Here is a 16,951-nt window from a genome sequence, read left to right as displayed (position 1 = left end):
GTTGGATGGATTGGTTATTATCTTTTAAATAAATGGATCACAATTTTATTATAATTTTAATTTTAGTTGCATTGTTATGAATTTTTATAATAGAAATATTATTTATATATTTAAAATAATATTTATTGTGACACTAATATAATATATTTATTAATATAAGAGTAACACATTAAATGTCACTATTAAGTGTTCAAGTAATATTTTTAAAAATAATTTAAAATAAATTAAATGGTAACTATCAAATGTCATCCTTAAATATGAGTTTTATTTATAATATCTTATATATTTTAAATCCCTAATTTATATTATTATATAAACAAATACTTATAAGAATTTATTTTCTTCTATTTTATTATATAAGCAAATAAATTATTTTTATATATTTGGCTTGAAAAAAATTAAAAATATAATAATAAAATATATTACTTGACTCGAATGTCAAAATAAACTTAATAACAATTTTATCGCTACATCATAACTTATCTTCATTTAAAATTCATCTAAAAATAATGAAAACTAAATTATTATCACCAAATTGCCTAATCATAAAAGTGGATATTTATTTAAAATTTATTTATTTTTTACTTTAATACTCTCCCCAAATCTTATATAAGTAATGTTGTTACTAATGTTATTAAATATTTAAAATTTCATATTATATCTATCTTGATTCTTCTATATGAGATAAATCTCATTTAAGATAACGTTTATTAAAATGAATAATATAAGAGAGTGTTAAAATAAAGTTAAAATATTTTGCTCCCACATGCATGGTTTAGCGGTAAAGCATATAGAATTTCGATATTTGTTATATGGAGGTATGAACTGAATGTCTTATTCTGTGTATGCATAGGTTGTGACCGCATTTGAATTTACCCGACGAGCGAATTAGGGGAAAGGTCGTACGCCCCCGGGACTAGTTGGGCAAAATTCGAAACCTAGGTTATCAAAAAAAAAAAAAAGAATATTTTTTGGATCAATATATGGAATAGTTAAAATAAAACTGAAAAACATTTTAAAATTTTTATCAAACTGTTTATTAAAATTTTTAAAATGTACTAGAGGACACAAAATGTCATTTTTTTTCTTCTTATCTATAAGAATCAATATATGTTTATCTTAAAGGGGAGAAATATAGTATATTTTAAAAAATCAAGATAAGAAGTCACATAACTTCTTTTTTAAAAATTACTAGATAAGTTTAACAACATATATTAAAAAAGACAAATATTCATAATATTTTTCATATCTGACATTTTTTATTTTATATTTTGATTAACAAATACTATCTAAATACTGAAATGTGAATATAATATATATTCTTCTAGCTTATAGCACTCCACCATTAATGATAATCAACTTATATATTTATTTTGTCCTCGATAAGTGCTCGAGCAGTTTCCGTAGGGGATGGGAAAGCATGGAACCTAGGTTCGAATCTCCTTGCGACCACTTGCTTGGGTATGCTAGATTTATCTCCTCTCCTCAAAATGAGGCATCAAGAAAGTGGCGCACATGATGGCGTGTAATTTAACTTATATATTTATTTTATTGACATCATCCTGAAGTAACACTTATTTTTTTAGATATTTTTTAATAGTTAGGGGAGAACATGAAATATGGCCTAAATCAAATATAAATTGAAGTATATTAAACTTTTAATAAATGATAGTCAACTTCAAATGGCAATTGTTCAAGACACAACATCAATAACAATAAAATACCAACTATAAATGTAATTCAAAAATGAATATGAAACTTTAAAGAGCAAATCTACTATCTTTTGGTGTGCTTATAAGAAAATTCTTTTTTTTTTGACCAATTACCCTGGCCCATACACATATTTTATAAAATAAAATATATTTAAAGATGAATTGTACATTAAAAAAATATTTTGTAGGAGATTTATGTTGTAAAAACATCACAAATTGCATAGTTATGTATTTGTCAAAAGTACTAACTAACATGCATCGTCATTTTTTACATTTTTTTATTGCCTAAATACATATTTTAATTTATGTTTTTATATATTTTTTTATTTAAATACTTAAACTTTTTATTATTTTAATTACACCCCTTTAAAAGATTAATTACACAAATAATCACTTAACTTTACATTATGTTACTGTTTGATCACTGAATTTTGAAATGTTACATGTTAGTTGTTAATATTTCAAAATTGTTACATGTTAGTCACTAAATTTTAAAATATTACTTGTTAGTCATTAATATTTTAAAATAGTTTCTGACTCGTCACTCATTAATCATTAAACTTTAAGTTCATGAGTGAGGAATGATAAACAATTTTTAAATATTAGTGACTAACAGGTAATATTTTAAAATTCAGTAATAACTAATAATAGATTTGAAATATTAATGATTAATGGATAACATTTTAAAATTTAATGACTAAATAGTAACATAATACAAAATTGAGTGATTATTGATGTAATTAACCCCTCTTTAAATATGCAAATTTGAGTCAATTGCACTCTTAAATTTTTTGTTGTTTTAATTAGACTCTTGAATTCATTGTGGTAGACAAATTTTAACTGTTCAGGAGTGTAATTGAAATCACAAAAAGTTCAAGGATATAATTGACTCAAAATTATAAGTTAAGAGGTGTATTTGAAATAATAAAAAATTGAAGTGTCTAAATAAAAAAAATACAAATATAAGAATTAAAATATGTATTTTATCATTTTTTATTACATAATATTCAACATGATGCTATGAAAACATATATTTCATGTCAATAATAGTCTAAAATAATTATAAATTTATTTTAATCCAAAATTTTTACCAAAATACTATATGAACTTGCTCCAAATGTAGTCTAAAATTACATCCATTTGAAACACAGACCTTTCAATTTTCCCAAGAAAAAGTCACTGCTTAAGCAGTGGGTACTTTTAAAGAATCGCTAGTTCATTTAGCGTTTCTTATACAAATTTTAAAAAATTCAATAGTATTTTAGGGGAAAAAATTGGGCGTACATTTATTTCTTTGGCCCACCGCGCGTCTTTTCATGAAGAGAGTTTAATCAGAGTTGGTCCCAAAGAGAGTTTAATCAGATTGCGACTCAATTGGCATATCCAACTTACTGACTCGAGTTGGCGCGTAGCACTTTGCCTTGAAACTAAATCCCCCGATTGTTAAGTCAACCCCTTCACACTGAAATAGTATCGTTTTAACATTTTAAAATATTAAGAAATATTTTTAAAAAAATTAAGCTATTTTTGTAGATTTTAAAAAGTTTCCAAACCCTCTTTAAAATAATAAAAATACATTTTTATTCTATAGCACAGTAAAAATAATTTATATCTCTTCTATCTCTACTACTATGCTAGAGATAAAAGTAACTTGTATTTATGTTTACTTGAATAGATAATAAATTTTATATTTTTATTTGATTAAATAATTATTTTTTTATTTTAAAAATTATATTTACAAAAGGCTCATATATTTTATTTATTTAAGTATTTTTTTACGTTTTTGTTTTCTATTTTTTGAAACATGTCATTTTTTTCTTTCCGTTTCGTATTGTATTGTATTCTATTAGCCCGTTATTTTGAGTATACAATTAAGGAGGTGAGACTGTTAAATGTTAGAGGATGAAGTTGTTAGACCTTTTATACTGATATTGTAACAATCCATTAACGGATTTAAGTCATTATGTGAACATTCTCACGTGTTGTACATTTTTATTATTGATCAATGATTTTGAAAAATTATATTTGATGTTTAAATATGGAACTACAAAAAAATTGAATTTTAGCGACGATTTTTTTTGTCATTTAGCGACGGTTTTTGACCGCCGCTATATGAGGGGTCGCGGCGGTTTTTAGCAACCACTGGAATAACTGCTGCAAAATGAATTTTTTTGCGGCGCTTTTAAAACCGCCGCTAAATGCATAATTTCGCGGCGGTTTTGTTAAACTTAGCGGCGGTTTTAAATTTTAATATTTTTTATTTTTTTTATAAAATATTTTGATTTTAGCGGCGTTTTTAAAACCGCCGCTAAATCATATTTTAATTAAATAAAAAATAAAAATATTTTAGCGGCGATTTTAAAACGGCCGCTATTTTAAAACTAGAAAAAAAAATTTAATTTTGGCTGACTACACCAGCGCGCGGGCGCGGCCGGCCGCGTGCGCTGGCGCCAACACGCGGCCCCCTGCGAGCGCGCACGCGCGCTGGCGCACCCACTGGGTGTGCGAATTAATTCTGAACTCTGTTGCTCTCGAGTTTCGAACCCGGGTGGCCGGGATGCTCCTGCACGCGCGTAACCACTCGATCTAGCAAGCTTCTTCAACATATACTCGCGCAAATAATATTTATAGTAAACAAACCATATATATTTATATTATATTATACAATATAATTATAATATACATTATATATATATGTTTATATGTAATAAATAAATATATGATATATGATAAATAATAAATATTATATTTATATATTACATAAAAATAATATAAATATATCATAATATATAATTATTTTAATTAAAAAAAAACATATACGTTTTTTGTACTATTTTAATTAAAAAATTATTGTAATAAAATAAGAAATAGAATTAATAAAGTTAAAAAAATAATACAAATAAATAAATTCTTTTTGAATATAATATATTCAGATTTATTTTTTATTTTTTAATTAATGTATAATATATATTCAGATTATTTTAACTTTTTAATTATTAATTTTTTAATTATTATTAATTTAATTTTATGAATTCAGTTGGAGTCATTTTAATTTTTTATTTTTATTTTAATTATTTAATTTTTAATTATTTTTATATTTTAACGTGTTGGAGTCGTTTTTCATTTTTTTTTGTATTTTTAATTATTTAATTTAATTTTTATTTAATTTATGCATAATATATGTTCAGATTTAGTTTTTTAATTTATAATTTTTTTACTTTTTATTTATTTAATTTTTTATTAATAATATATTTTTTTTGTATTTTTTATTTAATGAATTTAGAGGCGGTTTCAAACCGTCGCAAAAATTAATTTATTTTTTATTTTTTAATTATTAATTTTTTTTGTATTTTAGCGGCGATTTTCGAAAAATCGCCGTTAAATTTAATTTTAATTTTTTTATTTAATGAATTTAGCGGCGGTTTTGAACCGCGGCAAAAATTATTTTTTTTATTTTTTAATTCTTAATTTTTTTTTGTATTTTAGCGACGATTTTTTGAAAATCGTCGCTAAATTTAATTTTAATTTTTTTATTTAATGAATTTAGTGGCGGTTTTGAACCGCCGCAAAAATTAATTTTTTTATTTTTTAATTATTAATTTTTTTATATATTTTAGCGGCGATGTTTTGAAAACCGTCGCTAAATGCTAAGAAAATTGCCGCTAAATAGGCATTTAGCGGCGGTTGGAAAACCGCCGCTAAATTTGGCGTTTAGCGGCGGTTTTCAAACCACCGCTAAAAAATCGTCGCAAAAAAACTTGTTTTTTGTAGTATATGCATGTTTATAATCAACTATAATTGTGTGTGAAATTTCATGAAAATTAATTTCAGACATTTTTAATTTGGTGAAAGTTTAAGGACTAAAGTGTAAATAATGAAAAATTAAAAAATTTAGGTCCATGAAACCCTAATGTCATATTTTTTTTATGCATAATGAGAGTTGTTGACGTTTCTTTGCATTTTAGTTGTCGAAACAACTATTTTGTCATTTTTTAACAAAATAACTATTTTACTCTTATAAAAGAAAAAATGACTATTTTTAGTCATTTTAATTGTATAAAATAGATTATTTAGGATCATTTAAGTTGAATTTCATATTAAAATGATAGAATGATTAATCACATTTATACATTTAAAAGAAAGATAAACAAAAGGATAAAAGAAAACTAAATATAATTATAACCAAATCCCCATTAAGTCCTTATTTCTTGCCCCCTTCGTTTTTTGCTAAATTTCCTCCACCAAGCTCTCCCATCTAATCTTCTTTATTGCTCACTTAAGTCTCATCATTGCACACTTAATCTTTTTCTTGCTTAAGTTTCTTTATTGCCCACTTAAATCTCCTCATTTCCCACTTAATCTTCTTTATTGCCCACTTAAGTCTCCTCATTGCCCATTTAATCTTCTTTAATCAATATATGAGCACAAATTAAAGGAATAGGAAGGCTCCATCCTCCACTTGGTATGAAAAGAGATGGATAATGCTCTTTTGTTAATCATTTTCTCATATTTAAACAAAATCATCTTCTTCCTCACACCTTTCTCTCTTTCTCAAGCTCTTCTTAACTCCATAGCTCCCATGCTCACTTCAAACACCTTAACAACTCCATTCAAGCAAGAATCAAAAGGAAAAACTTATAAGGCAAGTTCTCCTAAGCCTCTTTTCCATTTTAGAAAATTCATTCATTTCATTTTTGAATTTTTATTCTTGAAATTCTTATTTTTTGATAAATTAACCTTGATGTACTATTTGGGATATAACGCTTTGTGGTTATACCCAACTTGAAATCCACTTTTTGTTTCGAAAACTAGACATTATAAGCTTCATTTTAGACATATTATTTGAATTAAATGACTAAGTTTTGAACCCTTAATAGCCATATGAATCACTGCTTAAATTCAAAATTTTATTATTTTCAGATAAATTGACCTTGCTATACTTTTTAGGGTATAACTCTTTGTGGTTATATCTAATTTGAAATTCATTTATTGTTCTAGAAATCAGAGATCATAAGCTTCAATTTAGATATATTGTTTATGGTATTTGACCAAGTTATGAGCCTCAAACAAGTCTTTGATTTCATAGCTTGTAATATAAAATTTTGAAATTTTGCTTATTTAATTCCCTTTTGTTTTGGCCATACTTCCTATGTTTGATATTATGATTCTTGCATACTCTTATCAGATTTAATCTTGTTGTTCTTCCTTGAATACTTGACGGATCTTGTTCAAAAAATCTAAATAGGGTTTCGTTCACCCTATATTTTTAAAGGAATGATGTTCTTTGTCACAGTATGCTCTAACTTTCAATGATTCATACTTCTCTAACTGCTTGATTCTTGATGAATTATATTTATTTCATGATATTATGTCCAAACAATATGTATAACTTTATAATACATGTTTATGTTGATTATTTAGTTCATTAATATCATTAGAAGGCACTAGGGTTCCGCTAACTCTATATTACTTTCCTCGTTGTTGTAAAAATTATGCACATAGATAAAATTACTTATTTTGAAATCTTCCCAACTTGAACCTAATGATATCAAATAGTGTCATGGTCGAGAGTAATGAGGAGATAACCCTAAACATGTCCAAAAGATTTATTTGATATCTAGTCGACAAAAGAACAAAACATCAGTGGCGGAGCCAAGGAATAATTTTAGTTTGGGCCAAGGGCTAATTTTAGCCCTGGCCAAATTATAAAAATTATAATTATTCATACTAATATATATAAAAAATTAAAAAAAATTAAAAAGCCAGTTGGGGCCAAGGCCCCAGCTGGCTAAAACGTGGCTCCACCACTGCAAAACATGCGCGAATCAGATGACATAATGCCTCATAAATCATGTTAGTTGTTAATGTGCACATTAATTGATTTTACGTGATGGTTGATCGTGATTGGGGCTATATGTTATAAATATATATATCTATGAGCATGATGATGTGTATAATATATGATCATGTATGAATATATATGCTTTTAAATTGAGTGTTGCATGATGATTAATTCGCATGGCAGATAATGTCCGTGGAGTATACGCACAAGCTTGGCAGACAAAATTCTGATTCAAGGGAGCTTCAACTCACTATGCTTGCTTGATGAAAAGCAGTGCATGGAATAACCATGGTCCACAATTTAATGTTTATGTTGTAGATATACGACCACAAGTCAAGTACATAATTTTAGGCCTTGAGGGTCAGTGTGAATTATGTGGGCCCCAAGGGCCATATGGGTGCATATATGCATGTATATATTTTTATATGATGTTGTAAAGTGTGAGTGTGTTTAATGTAAATAAGTAATTTCATCGCTTGCTTCAATTCCTATTGATTCCAGTATGTTTTAAATTTATATTTGTTGAGTCCTAAGATTCATACTTGGTTTTACATTATTCCTGATAAAAGGGAAGTGAAGGTTGAGGATGAGTCCAGTGGAGCTTGATTCTCATTGAGTAGACTTGTGTACGGAGCAATTTCGATCGAAAAGATCTTTGAGAGTATTTCGGGTACAGCCGTACAGGGGCAAAATTGTCACATTTTGTTATATTAAACTTAATTAAATCTTTTGAGAATTATGGAAGAATAAACCCCTATTGTTTGTATTAAATGACCTTATGGTTTTAATATTTATTTTATTTTCGCTATTTAAAAAAAGTTATGGGAATTTATTTACTTGAGTTTTTATCTGTACCATTTTTTTGGGATTTCATCTCAAATTCCTTTAATATCGGGATTTCTGAGACAAGGTCTCACAAAGATAATGTATTCAAGGGGGAAAATTCACTCTTAAGGATAGTGTCATGCACTTAGTCTTGGTCAGATTATTGTTGTTCATGACCCAAATTGTCAATTTTTAACATCCAAATGGTTACAATTCAAGATTCCAAGTATTCTCCTTACTGATGAGAGAAGGTAAGTATTCTCCAAAGGAAACTCTAGGATTACAGGAGCTTTCTATGAATAAAATTACCTTTGTCCCACTCGAGGATGAATTGGATTGGGTGCAAAGATGCACCACATTGGTAGTGTACATAATTTGGAACTTATCGCTTAACTTAACATAAAATCTTTATAGCTCAAGGAGTTTCTGTTGTGCCAAGAATTATTGGTAGAAAAAATGAGAGACTTTTTAAAAAAGTTTTTAGCCGCGAGGGCCAGCCCCACGGCAGGAAAGGGCGCGAGCCGAAGCTGGCTGCAAGGGCTAGCTCGCGGCAGCCTGGCGCGAGCCAAGGTCGCATGGCCTTGCGGCCTGCCTGGCCGCAAGGCAAGCTCACGGCAGCCTGCCGCGAGCCAAGGCTCGCCTCGAGGGCTAGCCCGCGACGGTTTTGGTGGCAACCTCCCCATTCTTTTATTTTTGACCCATTCAGCAACTGCCACGTGTCGACACCAGACACCTTTGAGAATCGTGCCCTATAAATACCCAGCCACAGGACATTAATGGGGACCTCCAACTTCGGTAAATCTTATCACTTTGAATACACTTTGACTATTTTTTTGGGAGGATTCATCGGATTCGGGACTGACTTTGGCATCGGAGGGCCTTCGCGGGGAAGATTCCCGCGAGCCTTTTAACCTATTTTCTCAACGTTAACAGGGCTGAATCTTTGCAGCGAACCTAACGGCGAGGGAAAAGTCTTGCGGCGAACCTAGCGGAGAAAGTAAAGTCTTGCGGCGAACCTTGTGGCGAAGCTAGTGGCAAGACCTTGTGGCGAAGCCTAGTGGCAAAGCTAGTGGTAAGACCTTGTGGCGAAGCTTAGTGGCAAGATCTTGTGGCGAAGCTAGTGGCAAGACCTTGTGGCGAAGCTTGTGGCGAAGCTTAGTGGCAAAGCTAGTGGTAAGACCTTGTGACGAAACTTGTGGCAAACCTAGCGGCGGAGCTTGTGGCAAAGCTCGTGGTGAAGCTAGTGGCAAGACCTTGTGGCAAAGCCTGTGACAAAGCTAGTGGCAAAACCTTACGGCGAGAGCTAGTGGCGAAACCTTGTGGCAAGAGCTAGTGGCGAGAGCTAGCGGTGAAAGCTAGTGGCGAGAGCTAGTGGCGAGAGCTAGCGACAAATCCTTGCGGCGAGCATCCTAACGGCAATCTCCCTTGAAGCAACATCTCTTACAGCAACCTAACTTCACCCGACATCGAGCTCGAGTGGACCCCACATCACAAATTTTAATTGTTGTATTTTGGCAACAACAATTTGGCACCGTCTGTGGGAAACTGCAACAAAAAGCCAATTTCAACACAAAATGCTGAGAGGGACAAGATTAGCCAGTCGGGCGAGCCCGCCTGACCCCACCCAAAGGAGCGTTCATACCAGGACAGGAGCCACGAAAAGCTCCCACCAGGCGAACTCTATAGTACCAGAATTTTTAGTAGATCACCCTAACAACGAAGTGCGTTTTGGGAACTTTCCTGTGCTCAAATGCAACCATACCGCCGGACTGGGGGGCATAGAGCATTCGGAGCAAGAAGAAGCACACGTAGATGGACACACGACAGGGCGAGGGGAACAAGTCCCACATACAGTGCCCGCTAACCAGGAACAACACTTATTTGGACAGTCTTCAATTCCAAATAGAAATCTCATGGGAACTTCATGAATAGCTCCACCCACAGTCTTACTCTCAGATTATGAACTATTGAGGAAGAACTTTGAGGAGCTGAAGCAGCAGAATAATGAGCTCAGGGTGAACAATGAGGAGAATATGAGAAGACTACAGGAGGTCACTGCTTTGTTACGTGAACTAAGGCCGGACATTCATATTCCCCACTTGGGACAAATCGATACAAGGGTAGAATATCTGAGATTCCAGGACAACCCTTCAAGAACCCCTTGGCAGGGGACAAGAATCAGAACACCAGGGCTGAATAGTCAAGTTTCGAAAGTAACAGACTCGAGAAGGAAAAATTGCAGGAGGGCGAGAAAAGCTCCCAAGTATAGAGAGACAGCAGAAAACTCCTACTCGGGAGTGCCTCAAGACCCATCTATTTGCCAAAATGAAAAGAAGCAGGAAACACTCAGCGTATCTGACATTAAACGCCTCATAGAAGAGGTGTTAGAACAGAAGCAGGTAATGATGATACCAAAGGTAACTCCCTCGAAAGGATTCCCTCTATCTGAGGAACTCCAGAGGCGACCGGTGCAACCAGGGTTTGAGCTACCACAACTCTCGGTATACTCAGGAAGGGAGGACCCCGAAAAACACTTACAACATTTTGTCGCAGTGGCCGTGTTACATGGATGGAATGAGGTCACTAGGTGCAAGGCTTTCCCACTCTCCCTGGTAAGACAAGCTCAGCAGTGGTTCACTGAATTACCGGCAGGACATATACGATCATTCGAACAGTTGAAGAAAGAATTTCTAGATGCATTCTCCGTCTATCTCCCAAAGAAGAAGAGTGCAATATATCTAATGAGTTTACAGCAGAAGTCGGACGAATCCCTAAAGCAATATATCAAGCGGTTTAGAGTTGCGACACATGAAGTAAGGGATCTCCCAATCGGATTGGCAGCGTCAACCCTGCTAAACGGAACTACCTACGCCCCGCTTAGAAGATCCTTAACCTTCTCCAAGCCAAATTCAGTGACTAAGTTGTTCGACCGAGCAGAACAGTTTGTCACCCAAATAGAAATTTTGGACGCAGGGGAGGGTAATAGAAGAGGAAGGGAAACCCAGCCCAAAGTGCGAAGGACCTTACAAAATCCAGAAGATAGTAGATACCAACAGGTACACACTACCGACACCACAAAGCAAGGCAATAGGAAAAGCTCGGAACACCGTGCACCTCAAGAGGTACTTCCCGGCTTTAGCCCTAGGGGAAAGGACGAAGCACGAGACATAGAGTCAAGCCTATCGTCAGAAGCGCTCCTCGACCCGGTTAGAGGTCGGAATTATCTTTGAATTTTTCATTGTAATAACATCCCCCGATAAATAAAAGAATATATCCCATGTATTCCCGTGGAGTAGGCAAAACTATAAGCCGAACCACGTAAAATCTACAGGAGCCCAGATTATTTGTATGTGTCTTGCAGGTATGGTGGCTGAAGCACAGCTCGCTTCCAATAGGTCAAGTCGCCTAGCTGCAATCTGGTGCCGATGACCACGGGATGGCCCGGGATTACCAGAACATCTGACGCCTATGCCCGCAGACTCACCCAGATCCCTCTTTTGAGTTCGGTGCTATGCCTTTTTGGCTACACCCGACTCCTTGGTAGATCTGGCGCCTAGGTCTCCTAGCAAACTCGGATGTCTGATAGGAATCCCGTGCTGGACTGCTGTCCAAACCCAGATTCCCTGAGGTAGACTGGCCCTAGGAAGGCGAAAAAGAAGTGAAGTGATCACCTGATAGCTCCAGCATAAGACCGCTCCCAAAGGTCAAGTCGCCTAGTGGCAATCTGGTGCCGATGACCACGAGCTGGCCCGGGATCACTAGAGGATCCGATGCCTATGCCCGCAGACTCACCCGGATCCCTCGTTTGAGTTTAGTGCTATACCTTTTTGGCTAGACCCGACTCCTTGGTTGATCTGGCGCCTAGGTCTCCCGGCAAACTAGGATACCTAGTAGGAATCCCGCGCCTGGCCACTGGCTAAACCCAGATCCCCTGAGGTAGACTGGCCCAAGGAAGGCATGAAAAGAAAACAACTTTGTCATGACCCTGCTTATCAGAGTTGAGTCATCCAGGTGGAATCTGGTGCCTATGACCACGAGTTGGCCCGAGATCACCAGAACATCCGATGCCTATGCCCGCAGACTCACCCAGATCCCTCGCTTGAGTTAGGTGCTACGCCTTTTTGGCTAGACCCAACTCCTTGGTAGATCTGGTGCCTAGGTTTCCCGGCAAACTTGGATGTCTGGCCGGAATCTCGTGCCGAACAACTGGCCAAACCCGGATTCCCTGAAATAGGCTAACCCTGAAAGACAGACATGGAGAACACAATAGCCAGAGCGCTATGACCCATCATGGTATCATCGGATGCTCCGAAAATTGTGCCCGTGGGCTTGTCGGGATCCATTGACTAAGTCCGGTGCTATGCTCCCGAGCTAGACCCGACTCCTTAGCTGATCCGACGCCTAGACCTCTCGGCAAGCTTGGACACCCGACTAGAATTCCATAGTGAAGTCTATCTACCAGGGGTATGGTTGCCCAGAGATAATTTGGTACTTCAACCCCTGGTCGAGGTAAGATCTTTTTGGGCATTCTGAAACACTTGGTTGAGTCAAAGTGCCAGACCCGACTCCTTGGTTAAATATTTTTACTCTTCAATTTCATCTAAAGACAAAACAAAAGAGTAGGGGGCAATTGTTGTGCTAAGAATTATTGGTAGAAAAAATGAGAGACTTTTTTAAAAAGTTTTTAGCCGCGAGGGCCAGCCCCACGGTAGGAAGGGGTGCAAGCCGAAGCTGGCTGCAAGGGCTAGCTCGCGGCAACCTGCCGCGAGCCAAGGCCGCATGGCCTTGCGGCCAGCCTGGCTGCAAGGCAGGCTCGCGGCTTGCGGCAGCCTACCGCGAGCCAGGGTCGCATGGCCTTGTGGCCTGCCTGGCCGCAAGGCAAGCTCGCGGCAGCTTGCCGCGAGCCAAGGCTGGGTAGGCTCGCGGCAGCCTGCCGCGAGCCAAGGCTCGCCGTGAGGGCTAGCCTGCGACGGTTTTGGTGGCAACCTCCCCATTCTTTTATTTTTGACCCATTCAGCAACTGCCACGTGTCGACACCAGACACCCTTGAGAATCGTGCCCTATAAATACCCAGCCACAGGACATTAATGGGGACCTCCAACTTCGGTAAATCTTATCACTTTGAATACACTTTGACTATTTTTTCAGGAAGATTCATCGGGATTCGGGACTGACTTTGGCATCGGAGGGCCTTTGCGGGGAAGATTCCCGCGAGCCTTCTAACCTATTTTCTCAGTGTTAACAGGGCCGAATCTTTGCGGTGAACCTAACGGCGAGGGAAAAGTCTTGCGGCGAACCTAGCGGCGAAAGTAAAGTCTTGCGGCGAACCTTGTGGCGAAACTAGTGGCGAAGCTAGTGGCAAGACCTTGTGGCGAAACCTAGTGGCAAAGCTAGTGGCAAGACCTTGTGGCGAAGCTAGTGGCAAAGCTAGTGGCAAGACCTTGTGGCGAAGCCTAATGGTAAAGCTAGTGGCAAAACCTTGTGGCGAAGCTAGTGGCAAGACCTTGTGGCGAAGCCTAGTGGTAAAGCTAGTGGCAAGATCTTGTGGTGAAGCTAGTGGCAAGACCTTGTGGCGAAGCTTGTGGCAAAGCCTAGTGGCAAAGCTAGTGGTAAGACCTTGTGACGAAGCTTGTGGCAAGATCTTGTGGCGAAGCCTAGTGGCAAAGCTAGTGGCAAGATCTTGTGGCGAAGCTAGTGGCAAGACCTTGTGGCGAAGCTTGTGGTGAAGCCTAGTGGCAAAGCTAGTGGTAAGACCTTGTGACGAAGCTAGTGGCAAAGCTAGTAGCAAGACCTTGTGGCAAAGCCTGTGACAAAGCTAGTGGCAAAACCTTATGGCGAGAGCTAGTGGCGAGACCTTGTGGCAAGAGCTAGTGGCGAGAGCTAGCGGCAAATCCTTGCGGCGAGCATCCTAACGGCAATCTCCCTTGAAGCAACATCTCTTACGGCAACCTAACTTCACCCGACACCGAGCTCGAGTGGACCCCACATCACAAATTTTAATTGTTGTATTTTGGAAACAATAGTTTCCAATTGCTCTTTTAACCACTTGATGAGAGGAAAATTGGTGCTTTTTTAGTTTAGTGACAAGGAATCAAGAGATGCCATGTTGGAGAATAGTCTGAGTCTAAGCTTGGTAACTTGGTTTCTACATGGTTTAAAGGCATTTTGCTAGGCTACCCCATGACTACGCCTCTAAGGCTAACTTTAACGCATCGCCAAATTGCTTGTCAAGCCAAATAAATAGCGAGCCAATCGAATTTGTCCACCTCCAACACTACTTGCTATCACCAAATCTGCTAGCCAAACTTATGGCAAACCCCAATCCCCTCACTAGATTTGATGATCGATTTCAGTCAAGCCACTCTCGCTATCTCTCCTCCACAACGGCCATCTTAATATCAGAAAAGGCTGGCCATCTCAAGGTCAGAGGTCTGGGCGATCATCTAGAAGAGAAAATCGACCGGAGAAGACAACCATCAAATGTGACGGAGCATACACAAACGTGGCGACAACAAGCAGTAGACCAAGCGACCTAACGACCACTAGATTCGACAATGCAACGATGGCGACGAGTAGTAGATTTGTCGATGGTGACAAATAGCTTGTTGTCTTCTCCGGTAATGAGACGGGAATAACACCATTGGGTTTGTGATTTTTGATTTTGAGAAATTTTTTATTTATTTGTGTAGTAAATGAGTAATATTGTGTATTTGTGTATTTTATTATTGAATTGTATATTTGATTATTGATTTGTGTATGTATGTATCTAATTATTTTGTTAAATAATTGTATTTTAAAAAATATTACTAAATTGATTTAAAAATATATTAAATATTATTAAAATTCAATATCGTAATATTTATTTTTAAATTATAAAATAAATAATAAATTTTTATAGTAGTGAAAATTATTAGTAAGGTAAAATAAATACAATTGAAGTTAATTTATTAATAAATAAATAAAATAGCAAGTCAAATAGAGAAGAAAATAGGAAATGTAGTTGGAATAATCATAATTTTTGAGACAAAATCAAAATAAAGAATGAATTATTTATAATATAATAGAGAATATAATAGAGAGCTATATTAAAGTTAGTCTAAAAGATTTACTTGATCCCTTATATCTCCATGAAAAAGTTGTTGCTGAGGAAGGAGGTTTGCTTTAAATAATAGAGTTTGATTGTTCACTAAAAACTCGTACATTTGAAAACTTGAAAATTTGCTTAGTTTGAAGTACAATGGGGATGATGATGGATTCATTCAAATCTCACTTGAATGGGAGTCAATTGATCAAGAAGCTTGGGAATTTGATAAATGGGGTGCAGCCACTAAATTAATTTTTCTCCAAATCAAACTTTAATTTATTTTCTTAAGTCTCTAAATATTCTAAAAGTATTTTGTTTTGTTACAACTAATCATTTAAACTTTTATGAAGAAATCTGTTAGAAGTTTTGAAATAAGCTTAATAGGTTTTGAGACATACTTGTTTCCAAATGTATTTGATTTCAAAATATAAAAACACTAATTTTGAAACTTGTCTCAGTATTTTTAACAATACTTCTCTAAATAATCTCGAAACATAAAAAAAAAATGATGTTTTGAAATACTTGATACAAAAAGAAATATATTTTGAAATACCAAAAATGAATTTCGAAACATTTGATATGAAATTTCAAAGGAAAATATTTCATTCAACTCAACATGTGTTTAAAAACTTTCATATATCGAAAAATATGCCCCAACAAAATAGACCCTTTCATGTATGACAAAGCCCATTACCATTTCATGATCCACATTGCAATGGTTCTAAAATAAATAAAAGAAAATTTTCATATATACATACATACATATATATATATACATGTTGAGGATTGGGCCAATTCCATTATAATTTTGAGTGCAATTTGTTACTCGAAAACCAATTATGCTACGCAGGGTAACACCAACACAATCTTATCCCAAAGGTGAATCGCTCACCCTAGGCGCCCCCACACCCGGCCTGACAGAATGTGAGGGGGTTAATCATGGTGATTCAGCCGGGCACAGTGGCTAGACCAGTGCTCACTGCGCACAAGGAGCCCCCTTCATTTTGAGAGATTGCTCTCACACTGCCGCTGGCAAGACTCGATCCTTGGTCCTTGTACCAAACTTCACCTTGGAGGCACTTTGTGCCCCCAACTGTGACTAGCTGAGCTGCCCATGCGGAGGAAGATGGGTCAGCCCATAAAGTGGGTTGACTCTGGGAACCATAGGTCCATAAGGCCCTGGCCCATCTGCGCCAGGACATATATAAGTGAAAGATGGCTATGGTTCCCTCGTTTGGCCTCTACTTCTCCAAAAATTTCTAGAGGAGACCATCCAGGGGCTATGTATTTTCTCTTTCATTTAGGTTTCGGTGATCGCCCTAACCCTTTTTCGCGTACGCCCCTCTGCAGGCAACGATGCTCAATGGCCTTCCTACTACCGCTGGCAACATGGGACTTGACATTTCATCAGAATCCGCGATAGGTATACCTCTTTTAAAATTTGGCTATTCTTGATATCTTGGTTACTCTATGATGGATAACCCTAGG

This window comes from Diospyros lotus, chromosome 1 (assembly GCF_014633365.1).
Source record: "Diospyros lotus cultivar Yz01 chromosome 1, ASM1463336v1, whole genome shotgun sequence".
In the NCBI taxonomy this organism is placed as follows: Eukaryota; Viridiplantae; Streptophyta; class Magnoliopsida; order Ericales; family Ebenaceae; genus Diospyros; species Diospyros lotus.
This window is presented reverse-complemented; position numbering follows the sequence as displayed.